This window comes from Ochotona curzoniae, unplaced genomic scaffold (assembly GCF_017591425.1).
Source record: "Ochotona curzoniae isolate NIBS_2020 unplaced genomic scaffold, NIBS_Ocur_1.0 contig_3432, whole genome shotgun sequence".
Taxonomy (NCBI): Eukaryota; Metazoa; Chordata; class Mammalia; order Lagomorpha; family Ochotonidae; genus Ochotona; species Ochotona curzoniae.
In genome coordinates this window covers 22,147,897-22,164,881 of record NW_024465859.1, presented here as the reverse complement: position 1 = coordinate 22,164,881, position 16,985 = coordinate 22,147,897, and the positions used below count along the sequence as shown (strand labels likewise).

The 16,985-nt window shown below is 45.1% G+C and overlaps 1 protein-coding gene across 1 annotated transcript in view; it reads left to right on the top strand.

Moving 5' to 3' along the window:
- The window catches only part of CKAP5 (cytoskeleton associated protein 5), a 104,528-nt gene continuing 87,543 nt past the window's right edge, over positions 1–16,985 (top strand). The window contains exon 1 of the mRNA XM_040980197.1: positions 1–89. The gene's annotated coding sequence lies outside the window, so the exon portion shown is untranslated. The remainder of the gene's footprint in view (positions 90–16,985) is intronic.

Sequence of the window (16,985 nt, the reverse complement as noted above, 5' to 3'; positions counted from 1 at the left end):
AATAAACAGCCAGGACACTGCGGGGTGTGCGGCGGCCCAAGCGTTTTCAAACGGCTTGGAGCAGGCCTCACGGTTCTGACCCGGCGGAGGTGAGTGTGGGGTGGGCTCGGCCCAGCTGCTCCGGCCCGGGGCTTCGGGCGTGGCGCGCGCGCGGGGACCCTGAGTCCCGAGCTGGGCCTTCTGGACGCGCGCCACCGCCTGCTCCTCGCAGCCGGCAGGTCTGAGGCGGCCAAGCGGGGCGGAGGCCGGGGGAGACCCGCGCGGGAGGCCGGGCGTGACGGGTGTGGGGGGGCGTGGGCGCTTGCGTGCGGCCACAGGGCCGGGACCGGGGTCCTGGTCGTGGCCGAGGGGCGCGCCGGGGTGTCGGGGTGCCGGGGCGGCGGCCGAGGTGTGCCGGCCCTGGGAGGCGGCCCTGCTAGAACGGCCCCGTCTTGTGATTGTCACATGAATGAATGAGTGAATAGGGAAGGAGCCTGTGAGGGCCCGGGCGGGTTTGGGTAGGGCCTGGTGGCCTCGGAGCTGGACCAGGACAGCGGGAGCAGGGCCTGTCTACACACTTACCTGTGTCTTCCCCTTCCCGGATTGCTGCGATGTTCGTCCTGCTGATCCCCCATCCACTGCTCCCGCCCTGGAGCCTGGCATTTTCTAGCACCGAAAGATGTCGGTAGAGTTGAGGTGTCTTCCGGGCTCTGCAGGTTTTAGGGGACCCGTACAATAAATAGCCCGGAGGTGTAGGGCCAGCAGGCTCTGGCTGCTTTAAGGTGGAGGCTCGACAAACTCGATTGTGGGACTTTTTCCGTTCTTGTCACTCGTTGGCCGTTGTTGAGAGAGCTGGATCCTCTGCAGTGGCTGGTCATTGTCAGGCAGGATTTAAACGGTGTCCCGTTTTGGCTGTGCGATGGGAAATGATGAGACTGATGTTTGCCGGAGTGGGTGAGAAAAAAGATTTCGTGTTGTTAGCGTCTTTAATAATGAGTTGGTTTTTTTTTCCTCCATTCAGGGTCAGTAGAGGGTGGAGTGGTTTTTTGCAGGACTTGCCCCAAATTTATGCATGGTTCCAGTTTAATTCTCCTAGGAGCTAATGCATCACATCTTGGCCCAGAAATGTTGCCTCTCTTATTCATAATTATAGTAATTGAAAATTCATTTTTAGTAAGGTGAGCTCTTCCTTGCTGCATTTCCATTACCATGAAAAGTCCTTCTTTGACCTAGAGAACCAAGTGTCTTGAAACTTTGAAGAAGTCACAAAAGGTTTAGGCTTTTCTCAAGTGACCAAAATGTACACAATGTTAAGATTTACGATGTTGCTCTGAAATTCTTTTTTGTTGCATTGAAAGTGAAATAAATATATTTTGCCAGCATAAATTAAACCTAGTAGGTGAAAAAGGATTTACACAGACTTTTAAAGACTGCTCATGAAGGCAATGGCAAGTGATGATGTTCCCTAACCATAAGCCTTCTGCTTTTTTCTTTATTGCTTTTCAAAATTTGATCATCAACTTCAGATCCTGAATGGCAGTGTGTTAATTCCATCATCAACACAGCTTTTTTTTTTTTTGACAAGCTCAATTAAAAAATATTTATTTGTTTTTCTTATAAAGACAGATTTACAGAGAGAAGCAGAGACAGAAAGATCTTCCCTTCCATCTGCTGGTTCATTCCCAAATGGCCACAGTTACTGGAGCTGAGCCAGTGGTCCAAAGCCAGGAGCAGGAACCCCCTCTGGGCCACCTGTGTGGGTGCAGGGTCCTAAGGCTTCGGGCCATCCCCCTCTGTGTTCCTAGTTCATAAACAGGGAACTGTAAGGGAAGTAGAGCAGCTGACACCTACCAGTGCCCATATGGAATGCTGGCATTTGGAAGTGGAGGATTGTCCAGTTGAGCTATTATTCTGGTCCTTCAACAAGTTCAATTTTATTGTTTTTTGTTTGTCTGATTTTGTTTTTTTAAGATTTATTTATTTTTATTGGAAAGTCAGATAAAAGAGGAGGAGAGACAGAGGAGAATCTTAAGTCCAGTGAATCACTGCCTAAGTGACTGCGATGGTCGGAGCTAACCGATCCCAAGCCAACCAGGAGGCTTTTTCCAGGTCTCCTGCGCAGGTGCAGGGTCCCAAGGCTTTGGGCCTCAAGCAGGGAGCTGGATGGGAAGTGGGTCGACGGGATTAGAACTGGCAACCATATGGGATTCCTGTGTGTACAAGGTGGGGACTTTAGTTGCTAGGCCACCATGCTGGGCCTTGTTTGTTTGCTTAAGATTTGTTTATTTGATTGGAAAGTCAGATTTTCAGAGAGAAGGAAATACAGAGATAAAAATCTTCCATCTGTTAATTCTCTCCCCAAGTGGCCGGAGATGAGGCAATCTGAAGCCAGGAGCCAGAAGAATCTTCTGGTTCCCCCATGCGGGTGCAGGGTCCCAAGGCCTTGGGCCGTCCTTGACAGTCTTCCCAGGCCACAAGCAGGGAGCTGGATAGAATACAGGACTGCCAGTATATGAACTGGTACACATATGGGATCCCAGCACATTTAAGGTGAGGGCTTCAGCCATTAAGCTATTGTGCACGACCCAGCAAGTTCAGTTGAAACAGCAGAGTTTTAATCACAGTGAATTTGAGTGCCTTAATATTATGAACATTGTTCTAAGTTTCTGAAAGCAATTAAAATTAATAAGCATCCTTAACAGTGCCTTAAGGCAGTGTAAAATATCTCGATGGGCGAGTGGGGACTATATTAGAATAAAGCTGGAAACTCTTATTCCTTGCATTGATGGGCCTCAGATACTAAGATTGATGCCTCTTGTGTCGTAAACATTGTTTCAGAGTCAGGGAATCCACTGGTGAACCAGAAAAAGACAAAGCTCCTGACCTAAGGGAGTTTGACAGTTTTATCTCTCAAATAATTTACTGAAGCAGATGGTAGTTTTTATAATCCCTCTGGCCCAGCTCTGTTCCTTGAACAGGAATGAATGTTAAAATATTTTTGCTAGCTGGAGCTAACATTTACTGAACGTTCATTTTATCATTTTAAATCCTCACACTGTATTATAGATGAGGAAATCAAGTCTTACAAAGGTTGTGCAAATTGCTCAAAATCATACTAGTGAAGAACCTGAACCCTGACTCGGATCAGTCCATCCCCATGGCCTGTGAGTGTGTCTGCACCCTATGACATATTCCTGTGAAGAAATCAGGAATGATGATAGGATAGGACTCCCCTCAGCCCCTGGCGTTTTAAAAAAGTAGATTTTACTAAATGAATGGCAGGCATGATATTTAAAGGGAAAATGTTTACGGGGAGAATGTTCAACTATCCTGTTGAGAATCCAGGGTTTGCCACAATGTGAGATGGCCAGCTGTAACTGGGGAAGGGGTGAAGGGGGAGCCTGAATTTGAGATCTGGTCTAATTGTAATGATAGGTTCTTGGTCAGCATAGGAGAGGCTGGAGGCTTTTAAGTGATTGTCACATGATTACCGCTGGAGTTCAGGGTATGTTAGTTCTTTCCTCTCCGGGCAGTGACCGTGTCTACTCCGTACAATGAATTTACACCTATGGAACTTGGCATCTTCTGTTTTCTGCCTGGAACTTCCCATCCCATGCTACCATTACTCCAGAGCTATAGAATAGAGCCTCAATCAGGGTGCAACTCACATCACTTAAAAATTTTTTTTCCTCAGCTTGCAAATAGAGTAGCACTCTGGGTCATTTTTGTTCAACAATCCTTTATTTACTTTGTAATATTAATTGTTATGTAATAAGTTGTTTATTGTCTTATTATCTGCTTTCCTCAAAGAGATTAAAAGAGACTCTTTTTTGTGAGGTTTTCTCAAAGTAGGTGGCAAACAAACAAACAAACAAAAAACTCTCACCCATAGTAGTAGTTGTCAGAGGAAATTGGTCAAAACTGAGTCTTTGATGTTTGATAAACTGATGAAAACAGTATGTAACTCACCATTTGGCTGTCTTTCTGTATCTTCGTATGTGAGTAGTATCTCAACAGATGGCTTTGGAGTGTTTCAATTAAAATGATTATAAAGATTATAAACTAATGTATCAAGTAGGTGGGAAGGTAGATTTCCTCTCCCACCTACTTTTTTCTTGATTAAAAAAATCATCAGGGCCTGGCATGGTAGCTTAGTGGCTAAAGTTCTTGCCCTGTATGCATTGGGACCCCATGTGGGCTCCAGTTTGTGTCCCAACAGCCTCACTATCTATCCAGCTCCCTGCTTGTGTCCTGGGCGGGCAGTAGAGGAAGGCCCAAAGCTTTGGGATCCTGCACCCGCGTGGGAGACCTGAAAGAGGCTCTGGGTTCCTAGTTTCGGATCAGCTCAGCTCTGGCTATTACAGCCGCTTGGGGAGTGAACTAGCAGATGGAAGATCGTTCTCTCTGTCTCTCCTTCTCTGTATATCAAGGGTCCATGCTATCACCATGATTGTGCCAGGTAATAATTGTGTGTGGGGCTTTCTACCCTGTGAAGTTGCACAGTACCCTCTTTGCTCGGAAGTCAGTGTGTGTGGCCTGCACGTCCACAGTGTGCAGACTTCAGAGATCTGTGATTGATTTGGAATTCTGCATGGGAGGTTTGTTTCTCCTCTATTGTGTTTGCTGTTTAAACCATTGTCAACTCAAAATATATGCGGTGTACTCTGGGTTCTATTCCAGTGTTGCTCTATTTCGTGGCTCAGATTGCTGCAGCAGTGTGTGTTGGGAATGCTTTGTCTCTTATCCCTTTACTGTAACCGTGTGTGTCTGTGTTTTGACTGTTTTTTTTTGAGTACTTCCTTTTTTACCACCCTATGGCCCCTGCTCATCTTGTGTAGTTCCTGTTCCAGTGCCAGTGGGAGCCATTTGTCCGAGGAGCCCTGGTTTCTTTCACTGGACAATGGTATTTAGAAGCTAAAACCTGGGCATTAAGTGTTCTCACAGCCACTGGGATGTTTCTTTTTGGGCCTTTCAGCTGACAGAGCAAAGAAATAGATGTTTGTATGCTAAACTCACTGTAAGGACAGATCTATAAATATTTCTTAATGTTGTTGTCCCTATCTAGATTGAGTTAAAGTTATGGCATAGCATGTTAAGCTGCACTTGTAACTTAGGCATCCCAGGGAGCAGGTTTGAGTCCTGGCTGTTCTGCTTCTACCAATCCAACTCCCTGCTGACACTCCTGGGACAGAAGCTGAGGATGGTCCCTGCCACCTGGGGGAGACGTGGATGGAGGTCCCAGCTCCTGGAGTTGACCTGGCCCAGCCCTGACTATTGTGGCTGAACAATGAACCAGTTGTGAAAAAGGCCTCTCTCTCTTTTCTTCTCATTTTAGATAAATAAACTTTTTAAAAAATATTTATTTACTTTATTGGAAAGTCAGATATACAGAGAGGAGGAAGGACAGAGAGAAATATCTTCTGTCCGTTGATTCATTCCCCAAGTGACCTTAACGGCCAGAGCTGCAGTGATCCGAAGTCAGGAGCCAGGAACTTCTTCTGGGTCTCCCGCGTGGATGCAGGATCCCAAGGCTTTGGGCCGTCCTTGACTGCTTACCCAGACCACAAGCTGGGAGCTGGATGGGAAGTGAAGCTGCCCGGATTAGAACTGGTGCCCATATGGGATCCTGGGGCGTTCAAGGCGAGGACTTAACCACTAGGCAACTGCACTGGGCCTGGGATGTCTCTTGTGGCAGTAGATCTTGAGGATATTGCTGCATTTGATTGTTCAAATGAATTATCCAGAGAAGTTTAAATGATTATCCATGTACTTGCTTTAACAGGACCGGGAGGATTTTATATTTTCTTAGCAGATTTTATATGAAAAAAAGCTAAAATACTTTCTCTTTCTGGGTTAAACCTAGGATTTAACAAAACTTGACTATCTAGAATATTTCTTTCCATAATCAGTTTTGCTGTCATTTATTTTCCTGTTTCACATTTATTTTCAGCTCTTAAATTTCTGTCATTGCAATGTGAATTTCACTTGCAATGTGAAATTTCCAGCATAGGTTTTTATGTTATTTTATTGTCTATTTTGATATATGGGCTTCATAGTGTTATAAGTCTGTATTTCACTCTTTTTTCACGTGGCATATTCCAAGAAAAACAGAGGATTTTTTACTATCTCTCCTTTCTGTAAATCTGATCAACCTTTCCAATAAAAATAAATAAATCTTTAAAAGAAAAAAAAAACATTTCGTTAATTGGCTTACTCCCCAAGTGGCTGCAACACCAGAGCTGAGCTGAACTGATCCGAAGCCAGGAGCCAGGAGCTTCTTCTGGATCTCCCACGCCAGTACAGGGTCCCAAGGTTTTGGGCCATTCTCTATTGCTTTCCTAGACCACAAGCAGGGAGCTGGGTGGGAAGTGGAGCATCCAGGACCTGAACCGGCGCCCATATGGGATTCTACACTTGCAGGTAGATGATTGCCTATTTAGCTGTTTCCGTTTACTCCTTCCTGCCTCCCTCCACCCCCACCCCCAAACACAAATATTTTAAACTTGATCCTCAGAGATTCCTTTAAAATATATATATATAGAGAGAGAGATTTACTTATTTATTTGACAGTCAGCTATACAGGGATAGGGAGAGACTGAGAGAAATCTTCTGTCTGCTGGTTCACTTCCCAAATGGCCAGCACTATACTCTGGCTTCTCTTCAGATCGTATAAATCTTTCGCCTTTTACCAAATGGCCAGCACTGGGCCAGGCTGAAACCAGCAGCTTCTTCCAGGACTCTTATGTAGGTGCAGGTGCCTAAACACTTGGGCTATCTTCCACTGCTTTTCTTAGGCCATGAGCAGGGAGCTGGATTGGAAATGGAGCAGCTGGGACACGAACCAGCGCCAACATGGAATCCTGGTGCTTGCAAGGATAGGACTTAGCCAATTGAGCCATTGCTCCAGGTCTGAAAGATCTTTCACTTTCTGTCTCTTATTCTTTATAAAACTTCCTCTCCAATAATAATTGATAAATCTTGAAAAATTATAAAGTAATGAATCTGCTTTCTATAGCAGAAGAAGGAGTATGGATTGCTGTGCTTCTAGAGAAGGCACTTGTTTCCAGACTGAGAAGTCTTGCCTTGCTTGATATGAAGAATTCTAATCTGACTTCAGGGCTTTTTTGAACAAGAAAACTGAAATGTGTTTCCATTTATATGATCTGGCCTTCTCCAGCCAACTCCTGCTTGGACTGTATTTGAATACAAGCAGTATGCTGGATTCTGGGGTAATAAGACTTACCTCTTAAGAGAATCAAGATGGTGGAATTAGGGTAAGGACACATTTAAACAGACGGAGTAGAAACAGAGGGGCAGGTCCCAGACGAGTGGTGTGGGAACAGGGTGGATTTCACAGGCCAGTTGGCCTCCTAGAGCCTGAATTAGGCGCCACTTTGTTTAAGGAGGCAAGGGTATGGGGAAGGACTATGCATGCATGGAGCTGGGAGTGAACTCATTTCTGACTCAGTGAACAGCAACAACGTGGCATCCTACGGGTTCCACCCAAGACAGGTCCAAGTAACCCTCAGACCTGATGGCCAGCAGATCAAGAACTGTAATAGAGGCATGTTAGGTATCATTTCTTACAGTGTAGCAAAGAATTTAAGACTGTAGGGGAAGACTGCTTCGCATGTGCTGAGCTTGGCAGGAACTCACTGAGCTCAGTGGATTGCACTGGTCCCACAGGAAAACAATACTAACTGTGGCATCGTATGGGTCAAAATAGGTCTGTGTGGCCCTCAGACCTAATGGCCAACAGGTTCCAGCAAGATCAGCTCCACCAACAACCTAGTTATATAGAACACCTGGTGTCTACCTAATCCTGAGACCTGCTCCAACCAGAAGTGGGAGAAAAGTTGTACAGACAACAGTGCAGCCTCAGCACGGCATCACAGGAGGTGGACAATGGTGAGCCACGAGCTGGGGCTACAGAGACCATGGTGGAAATCTAACATAAGAACCCAGACCTGGAACTCGCTGGAGGAAGTGGTACAAGTGACTACAAACAAAGAGCCATATAGAAACTTCAGTAAGTAAAATGAAATTGTGGACCTCTGGGTGACACAGCTTGCAGATCTGCCCCAAGGAGAAGAATCTGCTAGCCAAGAAGTATAATGAGCAAAAGCAAAATAAGAGACAGAGGCACAATGAATATTACTGAAGACTCCCCTGAAAAGTAGCAAAACCCTTTGCCAACCTCAGAGTTCGCTGAGGAAGACATAGAGAAAATGGGGGATACAGAACTCAAAACAGTTGTTATAAAACTTCTTATCAACAACAACAAGCACGTAAAGCAGGCATTCAAGGAATATGTCACACAGGAAATGAATCAAATGAAAGCTAATATATCAGGAATGAAGAATTCATTGGAGCAAATTGAAAGTACAGTGGAGAGTCTCCAAAATAGAATGAAGGAGGCAGAAGAGTCTCAGAATTGGAAGATATTTCCTGTCACCAGGAGGAAACAAACAATTAGCTGGAAGCAGAGGTGGATCAGGCTAAAAAAAGTATTCAAGAATTGAAAGACACTATTAAAAGGCTAAAGATAAGAGTTACAGAAGTCCCAGAAGCTGCAGAAAGAGAAGCTGGGTTTACAAATGTATTTAATGAGGGACCAGCGTGGTGGCGCAGTGGTTAAGGTCCTTGCCTTGCACGCCCAGGATCCCATATGGGCGCCAGTTCTATCCCGGCAGCCCCGCTTCCCTTCCAGCTCCCTGCCTGTGGCCTGGGAAAGCAGTCGAGGACGGCCCAAAGCTTTGGGACCCTGCACCCGCGTGGGAGACCCGGAAGAGGCTCCTGGCTTCGGACCTGCATAGTATCGGCCGTTGTGCTCACTTGGGGAGTGAATCATCGGACAGAAGATCTTCCTCTCTCTCTCCTCCTCTCTGTATATCCGCCTTTCCAATAAAAAATAATAAAAATAAATCTTAAAAAAAAAACCACAAATGTATTTAATGAAATAATAAGAGAAAATTTTCATAATCTAGAGAAACAATTGGGAAACAGCATCCAGGAGGGGTGCAGAACTCCTAACAAGGTTGACCAAAAACAGCCTTCACCAAGACACATGATAATCAAGCTCTCCTCAGTTAAACACAAGGAAAAGATCCTGAAATGTGCACATGAAAAAAATCAACTGACACATAAAGGAATGCCAGTTAAACTCACAGGAGACCTCTCACAGGAAACTACAGGCAAGAAGAGAATGGAGTGACATGTTCCAGATTCTAAAAGCAAATAATTGTCATCCCAGGATAACGTACCCAGCAAAAATATTCCTTTGTCATTGAAAATGAAATAAAATTCTTACACAGTAAAGGAAAGTTAAAAGAATATGCCTCTTCCAAACCTGCCCTACAAATGATACTTCAAGATGTTCTCTTGAGGGCCTGGCGCAATAGCGTAGTGGTTAAAGTCCTCGCCTTGCATGTACCGGGATCTCATATGGTTGCCAGTTCTAATCCCAGTGGTCCTGCTTCCCATCCAGCTCCCTGCTTGTGGCCTGGGAAAAGCAGTAGAGGATGGCCCAAGGCCTTGGGATCCTGCACACTCGTGGGAAACCCAGAAGAAGCTTCTGGCTCCTGGCTTCGGATTGGCTCAGCTCAAGCTGTTGCAGTCACTTGGGGAGTAAACCATCGGATGGAAGATCTTCCTCTCTGTCTCTCCTCTCTGTATATCTGACTTTCCAATAAAAATAAATAAGTCTTTTAAAAAAAAAAGATGTCCTCTCGGTAGAGAAAAGGAATAGTACCCACCAAAACCAAAGGTAAATATGAAGAATGTCCTAGTAAAATAACAATGAAAGACTAAATCAATTAACAATCCATTGCTAAAATGAGAGAACCAAATTGCCACTATTTGTATTGAATGTAAATGACTTAAAATCATCAATGAAAAGTCATGGAGACCAGATTAAAAAACAAAACCCATCTATTGTTGCCTACAGGAGACACATTTCACCAGCAAAGATCAGCGGAAACTGTATATCATGGATTTTGTTTGTTTTGTTAGTTTCATGTCTTCAAACCACTTTCTTCTGGGCCTGGCGCAATAGCCTAGCAGCTAAAGTCCTCGCCTTGAATGCGCCAGGATCTCATATGGCTAAAGTCCTTAGGCCAATAAACCCACATGCAACAGCTCCCTGCTTGTGGCCTGGGAAAGCAGTCGAGGACGGCCCAAAGCCTTAGGGTCATGCACCTGCGTGGGAGACCTGGAGTAAGTTCCTTGCTCCTGGCTTAGGAGCAGCACAGCACCGGCCCTTGTGGTCACTTGGGGAGTGAATCATCAGACGAAAGATCTCCTCTCTGTATATCTGACTTTGCAAAGGGGATGCATAGTAACTGTGCAATGGAAACTACATATCTAGATGTGAGGATATGATGCAGTATGTATCTCCATTTCCTTGACAAAGATGGAATCCCACTGAAACTGTTTACTATATTTTGACAGTAGGATGCTGGACTCTGCCATTGTCCATACCCACAACGATGGACATATGACTATGTGTGAAGAACTATACAGTAGTAATGATATAGGGGAATTCAGTGAAGGGGAGGGATTTGGGGAGGGGACAAGAGAAATCCCAGGGCCTATGGGATGATAATAATAATAAGAATGATTATAAGAATAATAATAATAATGATAATAATAAAAAGAATTTTTAAAAAGTCTTTTTTTTTTTGTAAGATTGATGCATTTGAAAGGCAGAGTTAGACAAAGAGGGAGAAACAGTGGTTTTCTGTCTGTTGGTTCTCTCTGAAATGGTTCCAGTGCCTGGAGCTGCAATCTACAGCTGAAACTGAAATTTGAAGCCAGGAGCCAGGAGGTTCCTCCGGATCCCCCGCATGAATACAGATCCACAAGGACTTGAGCCATCCTCCTTTGCCCTCCAAGGCGGATTAACAGGGAGGTGCATCGGAGTGGAGCGTCCAGGATATGAACCCGAAGTGTTGGAGGCTTTATCCTCTATGCCACTGCACCAGTCTCAGCAGGCTGGTGGGGTAGATGTTCTATCCCCAAAAAATGTTGACAGGGAGAAGTAGGTATATTCTATGGGAAGAGAGTGTACAATTGCAGCTTCCAGATTCCAAGCTGGAATATAAAGGTTTAAAACTTGTAAAGGGCCAACATTGTTACACAGCACAGTAAACCACTGCCTATATGTTGGCGTTCCATATTTGTGCTGGTTCGAATCCTGGCTGTTCCTTTCCAGTTTAGCTTCCTACTAGCATGCCTGGGAAAGCAGCAAAGATGGCCCAAGTGATTGAATTGGCCATCAAGTGGGAGACCCAAATGTAGTTTCAGGCCCCTGAATTTCTGGCCGTGGAAGCCATTTTTTGGGAGTGATTCAGCTGATGGAGGATCTCTCGCTTCGTCTCTCTCATCCTCTCTCAGCAACTCTGGCATTCAAATACGTAAGTCTTAAAACAACAGCAGCTTTTGAAAACATTGTGTAAGTTGTAGAGGCTATTTTTTTTCTTTTTAAAACTCAAAAGGCATGGAAGGATATTAATAAAGAGCAAAAATTCTTTTTTTTTAAAGATTTATTGTATTTTTATTGCAAAGTCAGATATGCAGAGAGGAGGAGAGACAGAGAGAGGAAAATCTTCCGACTGATGATTCACTCCTGAAGTGACCACAATGGCCAGTGCTGAACTGATCTGAAGCCGGGAGCTAGGAGCTCTTCTGTGTCTCCCACACGGGTGCTGGGTCCCAAGGCTTTGGGTCATCCTCGATGGCTTTCCCAGGCCACAAGCAGGGAGCTGGATGGGAAGCAGGGCTGCCGGGATTAGATCTGGCGCCCATATCGAATCTCAGTGCATTCAAGGCGAGGACATTAGCCGCTAGGGCACTGCACTGGGCCCAAGAGCAGAAATTCTTCCTCCAGCTCTTAAGATATACTTCTCAGAAGTAGCCATGGATTTTGATGTGCATCAAAATGTAGCATTTGTTCCCCATGACTACTTAGCAAATTACCGCAGATTTGATGGTTTAAAATAACAGAGCTTATTCTCTCAGTTTTTGGAGATGGTAAATCTGCAGTGCCTTTTGTGGCTCTCAAATCAGGTACTGGCGTGGGCACAGTCCTTCCCTTCTCCTCCAGCATCAGGTACCTGCTTCTCATTCTCTCTAATCTGTCGCCACATTGTTTCTTCATTGCATGTTGGATCTGCTTTGATTCCCTCTCTTCTAAAGATTTATTTATTTTACTTGAAGGAATTAGAATGGGAGAGATGGAGAAAACTGCTGCTTCACTTCCCAGATGTTTACCATGGCCAGAGCTTGGTCTGGTCTGTCCAGTGTTGGGAGTCAGGAACTTCTTCACTGGCCCAATTACTTGGAACATCTTTTGCTGCTTTTCCAGGCCATTAGCAAGGATTTAGATCCGAAGTAGAGCAGCCAGGACATGAAGAGGCACCTGTGTGGGATGCTGGCACCACAGGCGGAGGCTTGGTGTACTATTCTCTTCTGTTGGCCCCAGTAGAACCATACACACATACACACAAATGCAAACACACACATAGTGTTTTTTCTGTACATACCAATGATAAACTTTAATATGTCAATTAGGCATAGTAAGGAATTAACAAAATTAATAGTGAAATAGAAAAATTAATAAATATACTATAATGAAAAGTAGTTTAAAGCTTATTGGCTCTTTACAATTTTTATGTAATATTTTCAGACTGTCATTCCTCATGGGTAACTGAAGCCTTGGCAAATAGAAGTATGAATTGTGGGCAGGATGAAATTATTGTATTGACATAGTTGATCATTTGCTTATTGTGTTTTGGAGAAATGTCTCTTCAAATCCTTTGCCCATTATTTATTTATTTATTTTTAAAGATTTATTTATTTTTATTACAAGTCAGATATACAGAGAGGAGGAGAGACAGAGGAAGATCTTCCGTAGAGTGATTTAGTCCCCAAATGACCGTAATGTCCAGTGCTGTGCTGATTTGAAGCCAGGAACCAGGAACTTCTTCCAGGTCTCCCACACGGGTGCAGGGTCCCAAGGCTTTAGGCCGTCCTCAACTGCTTTCCCAGGCCACAAGCAGGGAGCTGGATGGGAAGTAGAGCTGCTGGGATTAGAACCGGTGCCCATATGGGATCCTGATGCGTTCAAGGCAAGGACTTTAGCTGCTAGGTCACTTTGCCGGGCCCTATTTATTTTTTTATAAAGATTTATTTATTTTTATTGGAAAGTCAGATATACAGAGAGAAATAGAGACAGAGAGGAAGATCTGTCCGTTGGTTCACTTCCAAAGTGACCACAGCCGCCAGAACTGAGCCCAGACCCTCTGTTAGGCCATCTGCACTGGGCCCTGCCCAATATTTTTTAAGGTTTATGTATTTGAAAGGCACAGTTGACAAAGAAGGAAAAGGGAGTGAAAGATCTTGCATTTAGTGACTCACTCCCTAAATGTAAACTGCTGTCATTCCAAAGGCCTTTTTGGCCACACCCTAGTAATTGCATTGTTTTGATTATTGTAGCTTTTTAAATGTGTTTTGAAATCAGGGAATCCTCCAACTTTGTTAATTCTCAAAATTGTTTTATCTATTCAGGGTGCTTTAACAACCCATATGATTTTAGCATGAATTTTTTATATCTGCAAAAACTGGACCTAACGTTGTAGTACAGTGGATTAACTTGCTGCTGTTGCAACACCAGCATCCCATATTGCTTCATTTCCAATCCATCTTTCTGCTAATATACCTGAGAAGGCAGAGGAAGATACCTATTTTTGCCAAATATCTCTGACCAGGACTGCAAATATTGTGTTGCATGTAAATGGCAAAAGCCACTTCCTTCCCTTGTTCCTTATCTTAGAGGTTAAGTTGTCAGCTTCTCACAGTTGAATATAACACCAGCTGTGAACTTTATGCTTGGTGTTTATCTCATTTGTTGAGTGCTTTTTATTTTTAATTGTGAAAAGGCATTCAGTGTTGTTACATGGGTTTTTTTTTTAAAGATTTATTTATTTATTGGAAAGGCAGATATACAGAGAGGAGGAGAGACAGAGGAAGATCTTCCATCCGATGATTCACACTCCTCAAGTGAGCGCAATAGCTGATACTATGCAGGTCTGAAGCCAGGATCCAGGAGCTTCTTCCAGGTCCTCCACGCGGGTGCAGGGTCCCAAGGCTTTGGGCCGTCCTCGACTGCTTTCCCAGGCCACAAGCAGGGAGCTGGATGGGAAGTGGAGCTGCTGGGACTAGAACCGGCGCCCATATGGGACCCTGGCACATTCAAGGTGAGGACTTTAGCCACTAGGCCACGCCGCCGGGCCCTTATTATATGGTTTTTTTATGCATACATTGATGTGATCACATAATTTTTGCCGTTCATTCTGATAATGGAATATATTAACTTTTCATTTAAGTTGAGCCATCCTTCTTCACAGGATTAAGGTCGTGATATATAACATCGCTATAGTATTTGTTGTGTACTGTTCAGTTTGCCTTGTGGAAAGTGTGTGCACCAGTATTTAGATACTGGCTTGTAGTTTGTTCTACTATTTACAACACCATGAATTTCTCAAGAGGTTTTGATAGTTCAGCAGTCCTGAATTGCTGGTGAATCCGCCACTCCAATCATGATGAAATCTCTCCCGAATCCACTGGCTGCTATAGTCCACCTTAGTGCCTCCATCTGTTCAGATCTTTACTGCCAGTGATTGGCTGAGTAGTTGATCAATTTGTTCTGCCCTCCTTCCTCTGCTGTGGTACCGGGTGTCCTCAGGAGGCCTCAATGTACAGCCATATCCTCCATGTACATTTAGATATTCTGTCCTCTGCTCCATGTGAGCCACTGAGGAGGTCCAGCTCTGACACATCCACTCCCACAGTCAGCCCACGGAACCTGCAATTCTCTCCATGGTTAGGGTTCTGGGACCAGCAGTTAATTTGGTAGGGAATCATCCAAGAAACCCATCTGAAGCCATCCTGGACCTGATTCTTGTGGGTATTTATTAATACAGGGATCTGGCACAGTCTGTCACCCAGATTGGCCTAAGCACATACTGGTAGTTGCAATTGCTGGTTCAGTTCTGTCTCCAGCCACGTGTTTTACAAATCCTGATGGGTGTTGGAGCTCAGCCCGATTCTCCCCGCTACATACTTGGCCTTCACTGAAACCAGTGGGAGCTGCAGTCTCATCGGAGCAATAGGGTATCAGCTTTAAGTTCCTGTCTGGAGATGACTGGTGGTAGGATATTGAGCTAGGTGTGGCACTTCCTTTTTTTTTTTTTTTTTTGTTAATTTTATTCATATACCTAAGGTAAAGGTAATATTGAGGAAGAATCCCCACTCAATCTCCCACCCATCTCAGGTCCCTGATGTGGGGCATGCTCCGAGATCCTTGCTCAAGTGGTTTTCATAGTTCACCAGTTATGAATTGCTGCCCTTCTCTCCACTCCAGGCGTGATGAGGTTGCTGAAGAATCTACTGATTGACATAGTCCATCATAGTCTGCATTTGTCCAGTTTTGCATTGCCAACATATAGCTGAGGTGGTGGATTGACCTGTCTTCCGTCTTTTCTTGGTTAGGGTTCTGAGTCTGCCATTTCAATTGAGGAGATCGCCAAAGAAACTTTGAGGTATTCCCAGACCAGATTCTTGTGTATATTAGCAAGTATAGGGCCCACTACAGTCCATTGCCCCGATCAGCTGGTGGTTGCAACTGCTGGATCAGTTCTGTTTTCAGCCCTGACTTCCATGTGGACCAATGGGTGTTGCAGTCCGGCCCGGTTCCGCCCAGCACACACTCGGTCCTCACACAAACCAGTGGGAGCTGCAACCCCGTCAGAGTGACCCACAATAACCTCACCAGGCCCGCCTCTACCCTGGTTTACCAGTATGTGTAGCAGGCTAGTCCAGTCTGCCCCATATCCCATTTGGCTCTTGCACATGTCAGAGGGTATTGAAGCTTAGTTCCATCTAACCAGCTCAACTATCAGCCCTCACGGATGTTGCTGAGTGCCTCTCTGTCTAGCCACCCCAACCCCTGTCCTAGTTTTTCCCTTCCCATGGGAGTGGTAACCCAAGAGGGAGGAGCCCACTATTTCCCTCCCAGATCTCTCTCACTCACACATTGTGCACTCTCTATGTGGTTCTGTGGTTAGGCTTGACAGTATCAGCCCCCAGTGCCAGCTTCTGCTGCAGCTAATCCCCAACAACCCTCACCCACTCTATTATGCTTGCACCCGTAGGAATAATCCACCTGTCCTGGCTTTTCCCTGATCAAGTCCACATGAGGCACACAGGTGCTGTAACCCTGCCTAGTCTGGTCTGTCCCCATCCCAGCTCACGCTCTCCTGTGGGAGTATCTGTCCAGCGAGGGAACCACCCCTTTTTCCCCTGCCGGCTCTGCCCCTCCCTTCCTGATTCTCACTTGCACTGGTTGGGTGCTGCGGGCACATCTGGCACAGGCAGTCTTACCTTGGCATTCTGTGTTGCGTACTGCTTTCGTCACGACCGAACCTGGCTCGACTCACACTCTGCTCCAGCGTTCGGATTTGCCAGTGGATAATGGGCACTGATTCAGCCTGGTCCACCCCCGACCCATGCCAAATGTATGCCAGTGGGACACTTTCTATGACCTCTTCTGGGCTGTTTCCTTCCATGCTTCTTGCGCTTACTTGCAGGGTCTGTGTCCTGTCAGAGGAGTTTCCCGGGCTCCTCCATGAGGACCCTCCTAGGTGGCACTTCTTTTAAAAGATTTATTTGATTGGTTTGAAAGGTAGAGTTAAATGGAGAAGGAGAGACTTGGATCTCAGTTCACTGGTTCACTGCCCTGGCTTTACCTGCTGTGGCTTAGTGCTGGCTCCTTGTGGTACCCTTTGCACAGGCCATAGGAAGACTTGCTCTGGACATAGTACTGACTTATTTCCATAGACTGTCTTAAAAAAAATATATTTTTTAATTACTGTGAAAAGCAAGAGTTGAGAAAAAGAGGAGAGGGAAGGAGAGGAGCAGAGATCAACCCAGAGATCTTTGATCCACTA